Here is a 19,085-nt window from a genome sequence, read left to right on the forward strand (position 1 = left end):
TTTCTAATTCCTTTATGATTAGAGAAAACACCTTATAAACAAATGAGTAAATAAATAGCATCTCTAATATGAAGATTACTTGGTTACTTGTTTGTGATTCCTTTCACTACTGGCCTCATAATTCCAGCTGTTTTGCTCTCTTCTGGGATTGTTTCCGAAAGTTTCCGAAAGAGGTGGGACGCTTCAGAGAAGAAACATAGAATTTCCTAAATGTTAGCACCCATCTTGTTCCAGGAAGCAATGATATGCTTAGAGCTCTCTTTGAATAGACAGCTCTCTGAATCATATAGTATCCATGTTGCTGATGCAATAGGATCAGGAAAAACGACAGCCGTCAGTTGTTGATTAAGTCTGATAACTTACCCAGGCTAATGAGGGGGAGGCTTTTCATGCTTCCCCTGCCTAATGTCACTCATCAAATGTACACTTATTAAATATTCAGATAATTGTGGTAGTCATAATAGTGGTAATAATAGCCACATGATGACAATGGTAAAAAAAAAAAAAAAAAAAAAAAGCATCCTTGAATGGAAGGGGTTTCATTCTTCTGAAGCAAATCAAAAGAGGTAGTACTGCTGTGAGCTATGTGCAGAGTACATGAGCCTATGTATCTAGATGTTCCTTTGTTTTATCATGTTTTTAATAAACTAAAGGTAATTAGCTAGATTTCCCGGGATTACTTGGACACACAAAAGTACAACAAATTTTTAGGCAACACAAATACTTCTGATTTGAGTTTGCACTTTGACCTGAAACTAGCAAAGCAAAGCTAATTTTCAACATTGTAATTTACATTCGACTTCAGTTTCTTATTTGTGTTAGTTCAATTTTAGGTCAAATACCCTTGTGGAGCCATCTTATAAAAAAAAGACAATTCAGCCTCAACTGAATGAGACTATTTTTTGTTTGCTTGGTTAGTTGGTTGGTGGGTTTTGCTTTGTTTTTTACCGATTTGCAGCTGAAAATTTTTTCTTGCTTGTATTTTTCAACTTTTATGTTTGTCAGAGCCTCTAAGTCTGGGGCAGGATGAGATGTGAATATGTCAGAAAATTCAAGGAACCTTCTATTTTGTAGACTCAAAAGGATTTGATAAGAATACGAATTGTCAGTTTTGCTCATCACTCAGTTCTAAAAATCCATACTCAAAACCTTTCATGATTATCTCTCAGTAGCATCAAACATAAAAAATCAAAATAAGCTTCTGATGAAATCAGGTTTCAAAATTTTACCAGAAGTTTCTTTTCTGCTTGATTCTTTTTGATCAGCACCAGATATACCAGAAACAAGCAAGTTTCTCCAAAATCTCATTTTGTTTTAGCAATACTCCTAGCAAGAAAAAAAAAAAAAGACAAATATGGAAATGATGCTGTTCAGAGTTTTCTTCTGTCACCTCTTTTAACAAGTTCATAAAAACAATACTAGTATTGGTCTTATTAATTTTCCTAATTGAAAATAACATAGTTAATACAATAGACTCAGCTTTTGAATTTGTGGTGATCTTTCTCTTGTAATTAAGAAATTTTGCATCCCTGACAGTTCAGTAGCACTATTTTTTTCTTTTCTCTTAAGTCTAATGTAAGTCTAATGGGCTCATTTAGGCTTGTAATGAACAGTTTAGGATTTTTACTCTCAGGTTCCCAATCTTGGTAGGTGACAGTAGTTTGTTTGTATTTGCCTTACGTATTTGATGCTACACAGTAGTGAAATGCAATCCTTTGCTGTCTATACAATTATTGTGATGCCTTTGCAACATGATGTGCTCACTGACACAAGTTTACCTTCTGTTGCCCCAGGCTTGCAACCTTGTGGCATTTGAATGTACCTGTTCCAAAGAAAGTATTGGTCTTATGACAGTTTTGTGATGTGAAATAAGCTGAAAGCAGGCTCAATTGACCCGATTATAACAACATACCTCAGTCTAGAGACTCCTCTAGCTACTGATGATTGCTTTTCTCATATTTGGAAAGACTATGACATGGCCAAGAGAGAGAGAAATGTCTTTGACCAAGTCTCTAAACTATAGAACTTGTCAGAGACTTTTTTTTTTCTTTTGTCCTGAAAAGGAAAGCAGAATACCAGAAATATATTTTTGATACTTAATAAAGTCCTAGCTAACACTGTCGATGAAACAGCAACAGTTCCTTTTCCAAACTTGCTATTTTGGAAAAGATTATGGGTAGCAATTTGATTGGGAGATACCTAAGGAATTGCAATCATATGATTTTTACTTAGAGTGTATGATTGTATACCTATTCAGGAATAATAATGGATAGCCTGAAGGGGATTTTGGACAATGGCAAAAATCTTCCATCCCTGCTTCTTGGCACTCCTCTGCATATTCACTGCTAGTGTGACCAATTTGGAAGTTTACTGTTTGTTAATTGTTTCTATACTTTATGACATATAATATGTAGATAACATAAAACCAGATAGGAATGAGGAATATGCATTTAAATTAACCTAACTAATGAAAACAAACCAAACAAAATATTTATTGTATACCAGTGGCTTTCGTTCCTGTTTCTTCATGAGATCTAAATTAGTGTTCTTAAGGCTAATTCCCAAAGAAGCTTTCATTGTCTGGGCCCATATGCCAGAATGAACCGCCATTTACATTGGACCAAGAAAGCAGTAAGCATGTTGGGCAAATTTGACTCAAATATTCCAGCTACTGGTGATAGATGAGCAGAAATAGTGCATACGTTTTCTTTGAAAGAAAGAATAAACTAAAAACCAGTCACTGAGTACATGAATTTCTCATCACTGCTGAGGTGCCACAAGGCCCCAAGATTCTTCCTTACAAAGCCACCTACCAGAGAGAAAAAAGAAAAGAAGAAAAATAATGATTCTAATGTTGGGAAAAATAAGTCAAGAGCTGACTCTAATACTTTCCTTACGTTCTTTCTGGAGCTCTGTGGAGAATATTCTGTGCTGGTAATTGCTCCTAATCAACTGGATGGAAGAGAAAGCAAAAATAAGAACAACCCATTCCTATACACTTAGTATATGCTCAATTCTCCTCTAACATAGAAGACATCTAGGAGAATCCCAGAAAAGGTTTTACTAGACATTTCTTTTCACCTACCACACAGTTCTAATCGTTCTTTTCTTGGAGTGCTTTTAATACTTTCCCTGAAAATATGTAGCAGCATAATATTCTGTTATTATGGTACAATTGGTCTAGCAATATTTAATATTCTCTATAGCTCAATCGTCACCAAGCTCTAGCCATGCTAGAAAATAGACTTTGAATAAATAGAACTGTCTTAGCTAACTCATCCTTCCTGGAAATAGGAAATCACCATAGGATTGCGATAATCTTTGAAACCTAGTACTTTGGGCAGGGTAAATATTGGGCTCATACATGATGCATACTCATACAAGGACTCATATCGTGTCTCCCTCAATTATAACTGAGTTACAAAGTTGTCTTGACTTTGTATATTGGAATAAAATGGACTAATATTCATTACAAATAAACTGTACTCCAAACAGTTCTTAGAATAGATACTTCCAAAGAGCTGACAGAACAGAGCACTATTATTTTTATATTATGTGCCCTCCTTATCCAAGGATAAGGCAATACCCTAGACCTAACATTTATGACAGCCCCTAAAATAACCACCAAGCAATTGTGTATTTAACTCTTAGTCTTTCAATATTTTTAAAATGTTTTTCAGGCATAAGCTAGAGTTACTCATACTTGCCTCTTTCCATATTGCTTGGATCAGTGAAGACAATTATCTTAGCAGCAAATTAATGTTAACTTCACTACACAAAATTTTGAATAAAATTGAACAAGAAGAGTGATACACATAAACAAAAGCCACATCTTAGGCTCATGAGCTATGCACCTATGTTTTTAGTTGACATTAATTTTGGAAAATTTTCCTTGTATAGCTGTAACCATGAAATTATAACACCCCTGAAGGACTCAACTATGTTTTTTGCATCCCTATAATTTCAGATTACAGAATATCTGACTAGTAGTAGGTACTCAATAAATACCCAATTAAAAAATTGAACCAATGAGACAATGTAACCTATGTTTTGTCTCCTAATGTAACACCATATCTTGCAGAATTTTAATAATTAGTCACATCTACAAAGTATATAATCAGCTAACTAGTTCTTCAACACTGACCTATAACTTAATGAAAAAGTTAACTTATTCCATTCCTTTCTACCCCAGACATGTTTCACAATGTGATCTATATGTAACCCTTTTAAAGGAAACCAGTCTTCTCAAGTCTCTTGGGAAACTAAAAGGATATTTATAAAAGAAATGATGTTATACCTCAAACCATGAGTATGAAACGAAATAGCAATTTGACCACAGAAGTTTTTTCACAACTCATATACTACCCAGTGATCTAGGATCCATGTGGCCTCACAAAATATATATTAGCCACTTGTAGTGTCAATCTTTAGAACCTGAATGAAAAGAAAAAGAAATTATGGTGAGAAGAGGAAATGACAGAGGAGCACACAATGGTGATGGTGGTGAGGACAGAGATGGGATAGTTGAAATCTATTGATGGTAAATCACTAAGAGAAGACCCTAAAACTCCTAAAATCCTTAAATGACCTTGAGTTTAGCTCCATTTCCTTGAGGGCCTGTCCTATTACTGATCATCTACTTAGATGTCTACGAAAGCCCACTACCGAAACCACTCCATATGTATTTTTTTTTTTTTTTTTTTTTTTTTTTTTTTTTTTTTTTTTTTTGAGACAGAGTCTTGCTCTGTCACCCAGGCTGGGGTGCAGTGGCCGGATCTCAGCTCACTGCAAGCTCCGCCTCCCGGGTTTAGACCATTCTCCTGCCTCAGCCTCCCGAGTAGCTGGGACTACAGGCGCCCGCCACCTCGCCCGGCTAGTTTTTTGTATTTTTAGTAGAGACGGGGTTTCACCGTCTTAGCCAGGATGGTCTCGATCTCCTGATCTCGTGATCCGCCCGTCTCGGCCTCCCAAAGTGCTGGGATTACAGGCTTGAGCCACCGCGCCCGGCCTCCATATGTATTCTTAAACTGGCTTTTCTTTAGCTAGCTTAAGTAATACTTTATTCCTCATAATCAAATAATCCTAATGAGAAGCACTTGGAGTATTTGCACATTTGTGAGTAAGTTAAAGATGTTTTGTTTTTTGCATTACTTAGCCCTCTTCTCTCAAAGGATGATTAAGGGAGATGAACGGAAAACAAGGAAGGAAGGATACTAGAAAGTTAGGTAAGGTCTTACTAGTCTTCCAGGATCCAGGACATACCCCTCACTGATAACCGTGGGCTTCCTTCTGCTTATTGGATGGATGTAATAATTAGCATCAATTTTCTGTGTATCTGAGATGAGCTGTAGAGACTAGGAAGTCTTATAAAGGCTAGGACACAAGATAATTCTAAGAAAAACTGAAGTTAATAGATACTTCTTAATCTGTAATGTTAATAAGAATAATCTGAAAGTCACATTAGAAATGAAAATTCTTATTCAATAGATGTAAAGTAGGGCCTAAGATTCTGCATTTTCACAAGCTTCCATGTAATTTCAATGCTGCTGATCTGTCCAGTACATTCTGAGTAGCAAGAATGAAAGGACCCTTTATATAATTACACCACCGTTCTCATTTATTCTCTGCAGTATAGTAAAATAGAAGATGAACATGGAAAACAGACGAATTCACCATTTCCAAGCTGTGTGACTTTGAGCAACTCATTTAGCCTGTCAACATTTTTGTTTCCTCATTTGTAAAATGGTGAGGATAATATTTATCTTGCAGAATTCTAAAAATTAAATGTTATGAAATATGTAAATTTCACAATAGCGCCTAAGCCAGCAGTATTTATTTTTCGATTTATTCACTATGTTAATTACAAAGCATTTATTGAATAGTATGCAATTTTCTACAATAAATGCTGGAGATGAAGAAATATATGATCTCTGCTCTAAAGAGTTTATGAACCAATGAAAATAAAAGATTGTCTACAGGGTTATATCTCGTGTCATATAATAATAAATGCTATAGAAAAAAAACAAAATGCTTTGGAGTTTTAAAAAAGGCAAGTTGACAGAGAGGAAGGAGAAAAAGGAAAAATCAGAGAGTGTTTCAAAAAGGAGACTGCATTTCAACTAAATCAAAATGAGATTGTATCCAATGTCAACTAAATCTGTATTGTTGGATAAGAGTTCATCAAACAGAAAAGATGGGGGCTATCATTTCAAGTAAAGGAAGAGGCTTGTAGAAATCACGGTAATGTGAAAACTGTAGCTTTTTATGGTACCTCCAGAATTCAGAATTCCAATGTGGCTAGAACTAGGTTGAATTGGGAGGAGGCAAAGAAGACAAAGCTAGCTGCATCTAAAAGCAAAGGCCTTGTACGATATCCTGGGATCCTGGGACAGTCTGCACCTCCTAATATAGCTTTCATCAAACCTTATTACTATTTAAAACTAGCTCAAGTACAACTCTGCAACTCTAATATAAATGTCTGGTCCATAACAGGTACTCAATGAGTTCTTGTTGACAGAATAATTGCATAAATATTAAGGGGAAAGAGCTCTTGGGGAAGGGAGAAAAATACCTAAAATCATATTCCACAGACGGATCCCATAGACAGCTGCCTGCTTTGCTTATCCTGCAGTGACCTTAGCCCATGTGGGGGCTCTGGCATAAATATGCTTCTTAGAGCAACACCAAGCGTTTTTTATTTGGCATGACTGTTACATTATATAACAGAAACAACCATCCCATTGTACAATCTATTGCATGCATTCTATTTGGCCTCCCTGTGATGATTCAATCTCTTAGTGGCGCTTAAGATGGTAAAGGTTGAGGGAAACTATTATACTCTAAGCAGATTGAGATCATCAGATGAAAACTATGGTGTGTCACAAGGCACCCACCATTGCTTGTAACATAAAGTTCAGTAATATAGCTTGCAGCTACTGGTTGATTAGAACAGCTTTCTAGACCAGGACTTCGGCTTTCCTAACACACAGAAGCACAAGGCTGCTTGTTTTCCCGAAGAAGCAGAATGGCACAGTCTCCAGTGAACAATATGATTTCAATATAGAAAGCCTGCTTACATCTCACTTCATTTTCATTCCATCTATTGATTTCTTCAGGATTGTGCACATGTATTTGAATATCTTTATTGAATCCCCCAGGCATTCCAAGTAAACATAAACAGAATAATTAGGAACAATAGTAAAAGAATAACTGTAAAGCAGAGCATTTCTTCATATTCTATTAGAAATAGAAACCTTGGATTTATCAGATGAAACTATTTTAGGGCTGGCTTTAGGCAGAATTAAGCAGGAAAAGCTCATCTTCTACAGGAGGACAGCACAGTGGTGAAGGGCATGGGCTGGAGGCAGGTAATCTGGATTTGAAACTCTACTTGAAGACTTTCTGGCTTTGTGATTTGGGATGTATTGCTCAATCTTTCATGCTCCAAGCTCATTGTCTATAAAGTGGGAATTATACAATTCCTTAACCCATAAGGATATGGAGAGTTAATCCATGAAATATGGCTTAGGGTTAGGGTTAGGGTTAGGGTTAGCTATTCTTATAATCTTCAGGGTCTCCACCCTACTAATTCAGTAAATATCCCTACTTCCAGAGTACCTCATTCTATATTTTAAATGACTCCAATATTATTTTTTTCCTTTTTCATATTTGTATTTCTAGCAAGAGTTCGAGTCATTTATATGTTTGTGTAATTGTGTCCTCACAAAATGTTGCCCTTGTCCGAAACCTTTTTATCTTTCGTCTTTCACTGTGAAAAGAAAAACACTTTTATTTAAAAGTTATTAAGAAATCCACAGCATTAGTGATCAAGTGGTGAGAAAACTCCTACCCCAGCCCACAGCCAAAGCCCCTGAAGTTACAGCAATATATAGTCATTCATGCAACAAATATTTACTGAAGTGTCATATACTCCTGGATGCTGGGGGCACCAAGATAAATAAGGCAATGTAGATGCTCATTATTCACTGGGGAGCATGGGAGCGTCAGAAAATGGAGCTTAAATCAGTCTCATGTAGGGGAGGAAATGGTGTGAAAGATTTTCTCCCTATATCCTTGTAGACTTTTCTAGAGTTGTTTAATGACACGCATTAGTTTTCTTTTGTTGTTTGACATTCAACTGGGTAGAACACAAAGTCTTCTTTCTCATTCCTCAATAAATCCTAAAAAGATATCCTTCTACACATCTATAATGCTCGGAGAACTGGAAAAAATATGATTGTCCAACTCAGAAGTTAGAGACTTGGGTCACATGCAGAAAACTTTCCTTTGGGTATTACTTATTAACACCATGAAAGCAGCACAAATGCATCCATTGATTCACTCATTCAATTATTCCTCCTCACTGTGCCTTCCTGCAGACTGCTAATTGTGCCCTCACAACATGATATGATTTGGCTGTGTCCCCACCCAAATCTCATCTTTAATTGTAAACCCCCTAATTTCCATGTGTCATGGGAGGGATCCAGTGGGAGGTAATTGAATCATGGGGGTGGGTCCTGTGCTGTTCTCATGAAAGTAAGTCTCTATGAGATCTGATGGTTTTATAAAGCAGAGTTCTCTAAACAAACTCTCTTGCCAGCTGCCATGTAAGATATGACTTTGCTCCTCATTTGCCTTCAGCCATGATTGTGAGGCCTCCCTAGCCATGTGGAACTGTGAGTCAACTAAATCTTTTTCCTTTATAAATCAGTCTTGAGTATGTCATTATTAGCAACATAAGAACAGACTAATGCACAACCCATGTCAATAAGGTTAGACAAAACATAATCTATTAAAGAAAGTGTCCTTGTCCATGTGGGAGCTAAAAATAGTTGATGATGTATAATAGAAATAAACAAAAATAAAATGAAATATATGATTAAATACCATTGAATTGTTTAATAAATGACTTGATGTTCTGGGGAAAAAAAAACATCAGCTAAGATAACAAATACCAAAAGTTTTACCTCAAGTGCCACTCGTATCAACTGGAAATAGATGCCTGGAAAACTGTGTTGCCAGTGATTATGTGACTGCCAGACTCAGAATGAAACAGCTTAGGGGCCAATGTTGGTCATGTCACAGGAATCAGAAGTATCAGCACTTTGCTAACATCTTTTTCATGGTGTGCTGGCTACGTAGCATGACAGTTAAGAAAAGTGGTTGTAATGTACTAGACTTGGATTCTGCTACTTGTTAGCTCTGGGACCTTAGGAAATTTATTCAACTTCTCTGGGCCTCAGTTTTCTCAATTAAAAAGTGAAGATACTATATCTCAAAAAAATGTTAGCTATTAAATTAGTCTGTAGCTTCATGAAAGACAGAGCCAAGTATGTCTTGGTCATTTTTACATCCCTGATACATGGGCCAAAAGTATCTTCTCTTGACACACACACACACAATGGGAAGGGTATTTAAAAGAACTGGGATTGGAGAAGAACTATAAAAGATGGTTAGACTATTAAGTCAAGGAACATGAGAGAAGAAGTTACTATTCAGGCAAAAACAAGTTGGCAAGACATGGAAACCAAATGAGTATGACAGTCACGGAATAAAGGAGAGAGAGACAAGCCAGAAGGAAAGATAGATAGTATCCAAACAACTTCAACTTTGGAAAACACTAAGAGATCATCTCATTTATATTTCTTTTTGTGAAGAAAGACAACTGAAGCTCAGAAGAATTTAAATAGCTTATAGTGGGAGATACTGGCATAGCTAAGATTACAACCCAGATTGCCTGACACATACTTCAGTGCTCACTTGGGAAGGAACTGGAAGAAAATGCTGGGAAGCTGGTCTAAAATCATACGATAGAGTTCTCCATATGGAAAGTTCACTCCTTAAGTGATGAGGATCTCTCTGCTGTTACCAACAGGATAAATTGGAGCAAAATTCCCTGGGGGGTTCCTTTGTGGGGCATGGCCACGGATAGTGAGGCCACAAAGCAAGCCTTATTAATCAGCAAGCAAGAGTCAAGAATATGAACTAAAATGATTTCAACCTTATTTATACAAAAAACAGCACCCAACAGTGTTGGTAAGTGGGGTAGCAATGGACTGATGTTGATTTAAGTGGAGAGTAGATAAGGAAGCTAGGAGAAGAATTTCCTTTACCCGAAAACACATTGTATTTGTAATGTGCCACATAATGTCTGAAAGTGAAAACTACACGTAATGCTTTGCTTGATACTTTGTGGGCTTTTTTTGAGGTTTTTTTTTTTTTTTTTGCATGAAGAGCTCAAGATATTCTCTTAGATATTGCTATTACTAATAACATCTATGCCCTTTTGTTTAGGACCAGACACATTTTTAGTCTCATTTTATAATGGAGCAACAATTAATAGTCAAATGTGAAAAACATTCTTGTTTATTGACTCCTATCACCTTATTTCTTACACTTGATGCTTGTCCTACCCAAAGACAAGAAACCATCACCAAATGTCTTCCCTAGGTAGGTAAATGTTGCTCATTTTTATTTGTCATCTAATAAATAAATGCCAGATTTGGAGGTGGAACCTTCAAAGTGAAATTGCCTCATCCTGAGAAAATGTTGGTGTCTGTTTACATCCATATATTAATGGAATAATCTTCCAGATCAGTCAGAGTACTTGAGATACAATCAATGATACATATGCCACCATTGTTCTTAATTAGCTTCTGATTAAAATGTCTTCCCATGCTCTTCAAGCTTAATTGTTGTCATTGACACCCATGAAACTACTCTTGCAAAGATTTCTGTATTGAGAATTAGAGGCAGGGAATCTATAGTGAAGTACTGTGTCCCCAGGAAGTTCTTCTCTCTCCCCTGATTATAATCAGTCTCTGACTGCCATCACACAAGAATTATAATACCTAGGTAATAAACACCCTGAAGACATACTGTGACTGTAATATTGGGTTCTTCAGTCTAAGGGGTCCTGCAGTGGCAGGCTTTTGTGTTCAGTAGTGCTCAGCAGTTCCATCCAGAATTTTCTTTCATCAGTAGATAGTGTTTACTTCTCTTCTCCATTGGGATGTAAGCATTGCAGAGAAGAATTTGGGACTAAATTCTACCATAGTGTTCTGTGCAGTGAACCTCCTCAGGATTGCCTTTTTTTTTTTTTTTTTTTAAATATGGATGGTACCCTTAGCCAACTGTGTAGCAGATTTGTTTTTTAAGTCTGGATGTGCATTGCAATCTTTGGGAAGTATTTTTTAGTCACAGATCCCTAAGCCATTTCCTAGTCCATTTAATCAGAATCTGTACAGAGGTTAAGAGCAAGGGCTCTGGAGTCAGCAGTCTGAATGTGTATCCTGACTCTAAAATGCAAACCTGGGACAGGTATTTAAACCCAGTGTCTCAGTTTCCTTATGTATGAAAATGCAGTTAATTATATCTACCTCATGAGGGTGTGCTTAGAATAGCACCTGTCCCATATAAACACAATTTAAGTCTTGGTTATGATGGTGGTAGAGGAAATGGAGCTAGGACTTGACTAAATCCTTCCTGAAGCCCATCCTACCTCTGGTCATTTTAGATTGGGAAGTCAATAAGCCCCTTTTATTTTTTAACTCTTTTTGAGTTTGGTTGTCCTGTTGTTTTCAACTTACTGCATCCAATGCTTAGGCTAGACTGAGCAGCCTCATCTGGGCATTCTACCAATACAATAGAAAGAGAACCAGTCAGAAGACTTGAGTCCTAGTCCAAATGCAACTCTGTCTAGGAGCATATGATTTCAGAAGCCTTGGCATTATTAACTTGATTACATATGAGTCTGGGCATTGACATCCAATAATCTATGTAATAAAATGTCTCACCCCTCAATTCTGTTTATCTAATATATAAGGAGACTGAACTAGAAAAGCCTGAAGGGTGGTCAAGCTTAAGGAGTCAACATTTTTAATCTTCTCCTGGAGGCCAAGGGGTGGACTGAATTTTGTAGTGCATTATACAAGCTCTTCTTCTCTTGCAGAGGAGTGTGATTCCCCTCCTCTTTGAAGATGAAAAGGAGGGACGTGTTGAATGCTGCTAATTCTCAGAATGGAAACCAAGGCAACAGGAGAAAACAATACCAGAGAGGTGCTGATTCTAGAAGGCTTATGAATACAGAAATTACCTGTCTTTGTTACATGTTTGGAGCTGAGCCTTCCTATAATTTATCTATGCATCTCAAGAGGCTTTATACCAAACACTGAGACATTTTCTTAAGTAGAAGAGACTAATAAACAACATTTTAAAAAAGCAACCATCCTTTATGTCTGATTGTTCTTCCATGCTGCTTGTCCAAGACTGGTTTAAGGTAACCTGACTGTGCACATGAGTGCTTTAGGCTGTGCCTGTGCAGTATCCAAACACCCATTTGAGAAGTGAATTCTAAAACAGGGAACACAGACTGTCCACTTAAAGGCTTAATGTTTAAAATCCATACTTTTCATACAAAAATCCAGTTTTCTGGCCACTCTAGAACAAAAATGGGAAGATCTGGCAACACCAGATTGGCATTCCCTGTCACAACAATAGGCTAATACTGAGCGGCAGCTGCCCCAGGACTGCGTCCAGCTTGCTGCAGTTCCCAACCTCCCTGACATCAGTGGGACTCAGATGCTGGCAGTATTCAACATTCAGCTTCTGCTCTTGCATTCTCACACTTGGCCAGACTCACTCATTTCTACTAGTTGTTAGACATTCATAGGTATTTGAGTTTGTAACTCTAGATTGCCTTTAAACTTTGTCCACATCCAAGCTGATGGGCCTAAATTTAACTTTCTGAAAATCAAATGGAGTACTTCAAATGGTACCGCAAACGGTGGGGAAGAACACTGGCTCTATGATGTCATATAACCGGTTTAACTATTTACTTTCCAATAATTCCAGATGACATTCTATAGGCACAGTAATGTTACTTCATGTATTATGAACTTCTAATGTGGACTTAGACCTTTGTGTATCACAAAGAAGTGATGGCTCTTTAGATCACTTACTGAGATGAATTGAGGAAGACTTCTGGACTAGGCCTCAAATAGCTTTACAGACTAGCCTGAAACCTTTTCTGCATTTTCCTCATTTCCTTCATGGAGCGTAGGTCAGAAAATGCTTTTCCAGCACCATCTATTAGAAGCACATGAAATGTCAGGCCAGATTTATGGATTCAGGACTTGACATTGAATCATAATTCAGTTTAGAGTAGAAGGAATAAGAATGCCAAAAATGACTTGGAGCCAATTTCTTGGCAGTCACAACAACAACACTAAAAAGATAGCATTGGTTTCTCAAGCAAAGTCACTCCTCTTTCCACCCCTGTGCCCCAACTCTTGTTTTGGTACATATACTGGTTACAAAATACTAAGTATGCAATTACAAGAAAGACCTAAAAATCTGCTTACCACTTCTGCTACTCTTTTCCAGACATCTGACTGTAATCTTCTTCTCTATTACCACCATATCCTCTCTTCTTTTTTGTCTTCCCAGTTCCTCACTGCTACTGAATCTCTCTGCTTTTTTGGGTGGCTGCGCCCTTCACCAAATTGTGACTGCACGCAAAGAGCACATCTTATGCATTATTGCTCCCCTAATTCCTAAGCATGCGACTCTACACTGTAGAAGCTATTTATAGCTACTTAAATGATTGATAGCCTCCAGTATGTCAAGCCCTTCCTCTCATTCCAGAATATCAGTTTATTTCTGAGTTTATTTACTTCACTACCAAATTCAAACCCCATCATCAGCCATCTTAGTGAATTCTTGCATTTCATTTTCTTTCGTCTCTCTTTGCCAAGTTACCAGACTATCAAGGGTGACCAGAAGTAGCTCTGTAACTAGAAGTTTTTAAGATATGTTTATGTGTTCTAAAGCAAATACACTCTATAAAATGGTAACTGATATTTCACAGACATATAGTATAATACTTCTAGTCACTCAATTCTATCATAGTACATATCCCCCAAATGCTCTAGAATCTTCAGTTTCCCAACATCCCACACTCTTCAGTCTTATTAGATGACCTAATCCACCTATGAAATTTAAATAACCTCATTTTAGCTCCCTTAATTTCCTACTTCCCTTTTTAAAATATCATTGCATTGTTATTTCTGTTTTTATTTGTGCATCTTTGTTATCTAATTGATCAATTTGTTCATTTGTTCCTTCCCATCCCATAATCCCTGGGACTTTTTTCTGAATCCCTCTTCTTCTCTCTTACACTCATCCTCCCTCTCTCTCCTTTCCTCTCCAGTTCTATTGTTTGTTATTGTCTTACTTTTATTCACTTCTTTTATCTACAGCAGCTCTTTCAAAGGCTAACTGTGAGCTCAAAATTGGCAAGTCCAAGCTGTTTCTAAATTCTCTTCCTCCTAAACCCTTGCATTTTCAGTGCTATTTATCACTCTTATTTTACATTCTTTGTAACAGTAACTTTTTTGACACTGTCACATTTTTGTTCTATTACCTTTTCAAATACTACTTACCTACCTCCCATTTGTGGCTCCTCCTTATCCCACTCTCAATCACACAGATTTCTAATCAATTTTGTGTCGTCTTTCTTCTTTGTACCCCTTGTGCAATCAGTCCCTAAGTCCTGAAGTATACTTCAGGGGACAAGAGACACATTTAACTTGCCATGTTGTCATCTAGTATTCAATTTGAACATCTCAGTCGCTTTTCAGGTGCCTAAGATGTTCTAGAAGTATACTCTGGAAAACTTCAAATCAGATATTAAAATCAGGAATGGGGTTAAAGCTATAAAAATCAGAAAAGTAATTCACTAGTTGACAGATAATAGGTGAGATGATGCTTGGGCATATTTATCTTCTGCTTCTACAGCTAGGTGGGGATTTAGTTCAGAGAAAATATATTTATCATGCCAAAGCTCCAATTCACTCCCTTCCTACTAAGAGGAAAAAAAGGAAAAATAAAGTTTTTGTAACAGGGGATCATTCATGTAGCAAGCAAGAGAAATCCAGCTCAAACAAGCTTAGGTCAAAGTAGGGGATGTATTCGCACGCATGATTAGACTTGGGAAAGGGAAGCAGTGGCTCTTGGAAAACTAGAACAACTGATTATTTCTTATCCCCTGACCATACTTTTCTTTCACTTCAACTATGTTCTCTTTGGTTAACTTTTTTGACGATACTTGAATCATGGCAACTTGAAGTCTAGGTTCATATAATCTGCTTTCCTTCAACACAGAAAAAAAATCTGTTTCCTGTAGCTCCAATTTGAAAAAAAAGAAAGTAGAAAAGACTTTGTAGGGCCAGTTCAGGAGATATACAGGGTGGGCCTCCCTAATCAGAAAATGTAAAACCCAAAAGTTTTGAGCACCAGCATGATGCCACAAGAGGAAAATTACACATCTGACATCATGTAATAAGTCGCAGTCAAAATGCAGACAAAACATTGTCTCCTAAGGCTATGTGTATATATGTATGTGAAACATAAATAAAATTCTTGTTTAGACTTGGGTTCTATCTCCAAGATATGTCATTATGTAAGTGCAAACATTCCAAAATCAAAATATATATGTATGTGAAATCTGAAATACTTCTGGTCCTAAGAATTTCAGATAAAGGATATTCAACTAACTGGTACCCCAATACCCCAACCCATCAGGTTGCTTCTGCATACAGGGTCATACAGGAAGCTGACAGCTCTCATTTGCATAGAACAAGATCCATAAAATGAGGACCTATACAGCACCAACCTCAAGCCAGAATCAGTCCAGACCCAATACTTGATCCTTATTTTAGTACAATGACCAATCTTTATAAAGATTTGCTCTCAAATTTTAAGCATCCTTTCTTTCAGCCAGGAAAGTTGATTTTAATCTTTTAGTCCTGAAAATTTAACTGTTCCTAGTTAAAAAAAAAAAATCAGAATTGTATGTATCTATGGATACTGAGTTCGGAGAGAAGGATTAAGTGCAGCCCTTGCTAGTCTTAGAATATCAGAAATCAAAATTACTTTGATAGAATTCACCAAATGGATTACATAGCAATGGTACTTGCATGCATTTTACATGTGACATAGCAATTTTATAAAACTCTTAAAACTGTCCATCAGGCTGGACTTAATTCCAGGTTGAATTAATGTGGTAGTTGGGATGGCACAGGCCTGCAATGGAAGACAAGTGCAAAGCCATGCTGTTTCTCTGCTCCCTCTTCCCTCTGTTGTAGCATTGTCATTGCCACCTTCTTCCATCACTAGAGACCCCTAGGGAGCCAAATTCCTCCATTACACTAAGACTTTGCCTTTATTTGAGGACAGAAATATGAAATAGGTGAAGAAATCTCTTTTTCTCACAGTTCAAATTCCACATAAACTATTAATTCCCATATTATAACTCACTTGATATAATACCTAAATGATTAAAAATGATTCCAAAGACCTGGATAATACACTTATAAAGCTAAGGTCCTGTTCTGACAGTCTTTTGTCAGCAAAATACTAAAGGGAAGAAAAATCCAGCATATTAGATTGTGGGTTACTATATGTGTCTGAAAATAGATGTAATGGAAATTTCAGAAAGCCAAACAATCAAATAGAGAGATAGCTGCCCCCATGCTTCTTTCAAATGGAATCTTCTTTTTTGGGGTAATGCAATTGAAAACAATTTTCTATGTAAGACACAAAAACCACAGTTGAGAAATAATAATAAAAGTTTATAGAATCAGAAAATTCTTTCCAATCCATCTACCACAAAGGCTGATAAAAATCAAAGCTTGGAACAAGTCGATACAGACCCCAATTCACAAATTCAGCTTGCCTTAGCTATTGCTGCCACTTTTTTTTTTTTTTTAAATTGGATACTCAAGGTCAGTAGTTGTAGAATCAGTAATTGATAATGTATTGTGTTCAACTCACATGCGTAACAGTGAATTCTGTAACCATGACTGCTTTAGTAAGAAACTGTTGTTAGTGCCTTCAATGCTCCAAACAAAAAATAATACTAATGAATCTGCTGAATACTGATGGAAAGGATGTAATACGCATTTCCACAGAAATGTCTTGTAATTTAGGATTAATTAATGTCCAATTATTGTAAGCCGTTACTAATAAATTTTAAAAGTCAGCTCTGCACTTCCATTTTGTAATGTTTTTATAAAATGGAACATTAGAGGTTTTTAATCTTGTCTGTTCTTGCAAAATACCCCAGATAACATGCTGTTTTGCATTTCAAATAATATATACTCATTTAAATGCAAAACCAGGGTCCAATCAGAATAAGATGGCAATCAAATTACAATATTCAATGAAGAGTTTTCCAAGCTGACTTCATTAGTAAACTATCATGAATTTCAAGATCTTACAAGGTTTCTATTTGTTTGTACAACTGCAAAGGGCTCAATTATGGAGCTTTGAGAGAGTCTAAAAATAACATCAGACTAATTAAAAGTTTCAACCGGATTTGGGCTAGCACTGTTTTGAAACTCTTTTTAATCCATTTGACTTTCAAAATGGACTTAGGAAGCTAAGGCTCTGCTTTTAAACTATTGAATTGGAAACAAACAGGCAAAAAAGAAAACAAACAAACAAAAAACAGTGAAACCCAGAGCTTCCCTCTTTCTGGTGGCTAAGAAAACACAGAGGACTGTGCAGATCCGTCTGAAAAGACCAGCCGTTAGAGTGCTGCTCCATGTCCTCTTGGGCTCTTAGAAGAACTCGGTGTCATTTTCTGGCATTATTGTGCATGTTGAAAACAAGCTGGAAGAGTCTGTAGCTTCAAGTGGCTGAATCTTTGAAAAATGCAGGCAAGAACTTCAGTCTTTGAAGTCATTTTCCCTTTGGGAGGTAAGATCCAGGTAATCAGGAAAAGCTCAGGAGGTCGGGCTATTATGATAATGCTCTGCCAGTGCAGTTGCTGCTCGTGATATTACATCTTTTGGATCATCAAACATCGTGGAAACTCCCAGCAAGGCTTCTGTCTCAACAGGTGCTTTCTTTGTTTGACAAACAGGGCAGTGATAGGGTGTGGGATAGAAAGTACTTAGATTGCCAATTTTTTTTTTTCACATTTATCAGACAGTGCAGTAGTGTGGTTCACTGAACATGGCAATATGGGAAAGGCTGCTGGATATTTTTTTTTAAATTTTATTGTAAGTTCCGGGATACATGTGCAGAATATGCAGGTTTGTTACATGGACATACATGTGCCGTGGTGGTTTGCTGCACCCATCAACCCATCATCTAGGTTTTAAGCCCCATACATGCATTAGCTGTTTGTCCTAATGCTCTCCCTCTCCTTGTCCCCAGCCCCCAACAGGCCCCAGTGTATGTTGTTCCCCTCCCCGTGTCCACGTGTTCTCATTTTTCAGCTCCCACTTAAGAGTGAGAATACCGGTGTTTGGTTTTCTGTTCCTGTGTTAGTTTGCTGAGAATGACGGCTTCCAGCTTTATCCATGTCATTGCAAAGGAAATCATCTCATTCTTTTTTATGACTGCATAGTATTCCATGGTGTATGTGTGCCACATTTTCTTTATCCAGTCTGTCATGGATGGGCATTTGGGTTGGTTCCAAGTCTTTGCTATTGTGAACAGTGCTGCAATAAACATATGTGTGCATGTGTCTTTATAGTAGAATAATTTATAATCTTTTGGGTATATACCCAGTAATGAGATTGCTACGTCAAATGGTATTTTTGGTTCTAGATCCTTGAGGAATCGCCACACTGTCTTCCACAATGGTTGAACTAATTTACACTCCCACCAACAGCGTAAAAGCGTTCCTATTTCTCCACATCCTTGCTAGCAGCTGTTTCCTGACTTCATAATAATGGCCATTCTAACTGGCGTGAGATGGTATTCATTGTGGTTTTCATTTGCATTTCTCTAATGATCAGTGATGAGCTTTTTTTCGTATGTTTTTTTGGCCGTATAAATGTTTCTTTTTTACCTCTTTACATTTCTGCTTGAACTGCCCTTGTGTTTTCTTTCTTCCACAGAGTTTTAAGCACTACTTAGATTTCCCGTAAGATATGAGTTAAAATGTTAAGAAATGACTGTCATTAGAGAAATGCTAACTTCTTACTCTAAAGCATCACAAAAATAAATCTTACTAATTTAAAGGTTTCCAAAGTTAAATACTACAAATACTACTTTCATTACACTCTTATTCT

At 36.9% G+C, this 19,085-nt stretch overlaps 2 long non-coding RNA genes across 2 annotated transcripts in view; one reads left to right on the forward strand and one right to left on the reverse strand.

The window, feature by feature from the left end:
* LOC139364326 (uncharacterized) overlaps nucleotides 1–13,974 on the forward strand; it is a 317,275-nt gene extending 303,301 nt beyond the window's left edge. Inside the window, exon 8 of the long non-coding RNA XR_011625979.1 lies at nucleotides 11,951–13,974. This is a non-coding gene — a long non-coding RNA (uncharacterized lncRNA). The remainder of the gene's footprint in view (nucleotides 1–11,950) is intronic.
* LOC105477890 (uncharacterized) overlaps nucleotides 1–19,085 on the reverse strand; it is a 197,432-nt gene that overhangs the window by 47,444 nt on the left and 130,903 nt on the right. The window lies entirely within an intron of this gene.

Source organism: Macaca nemestrina, chromosome 7 (genome assembly GCF_043159975.1).
Source record: "Macaca nemestrina isolate mMacNem1 chromosome 7, mMacNem.hap1, whole genome shotgun sequence".
Classification (NCBI taxonomy): domain Eukaryota; kingdom Metazoa; phylum Chordata; class Mammalia; order Primates; family Cercopithecidae; genus Macaca; species Macaca nemestrina.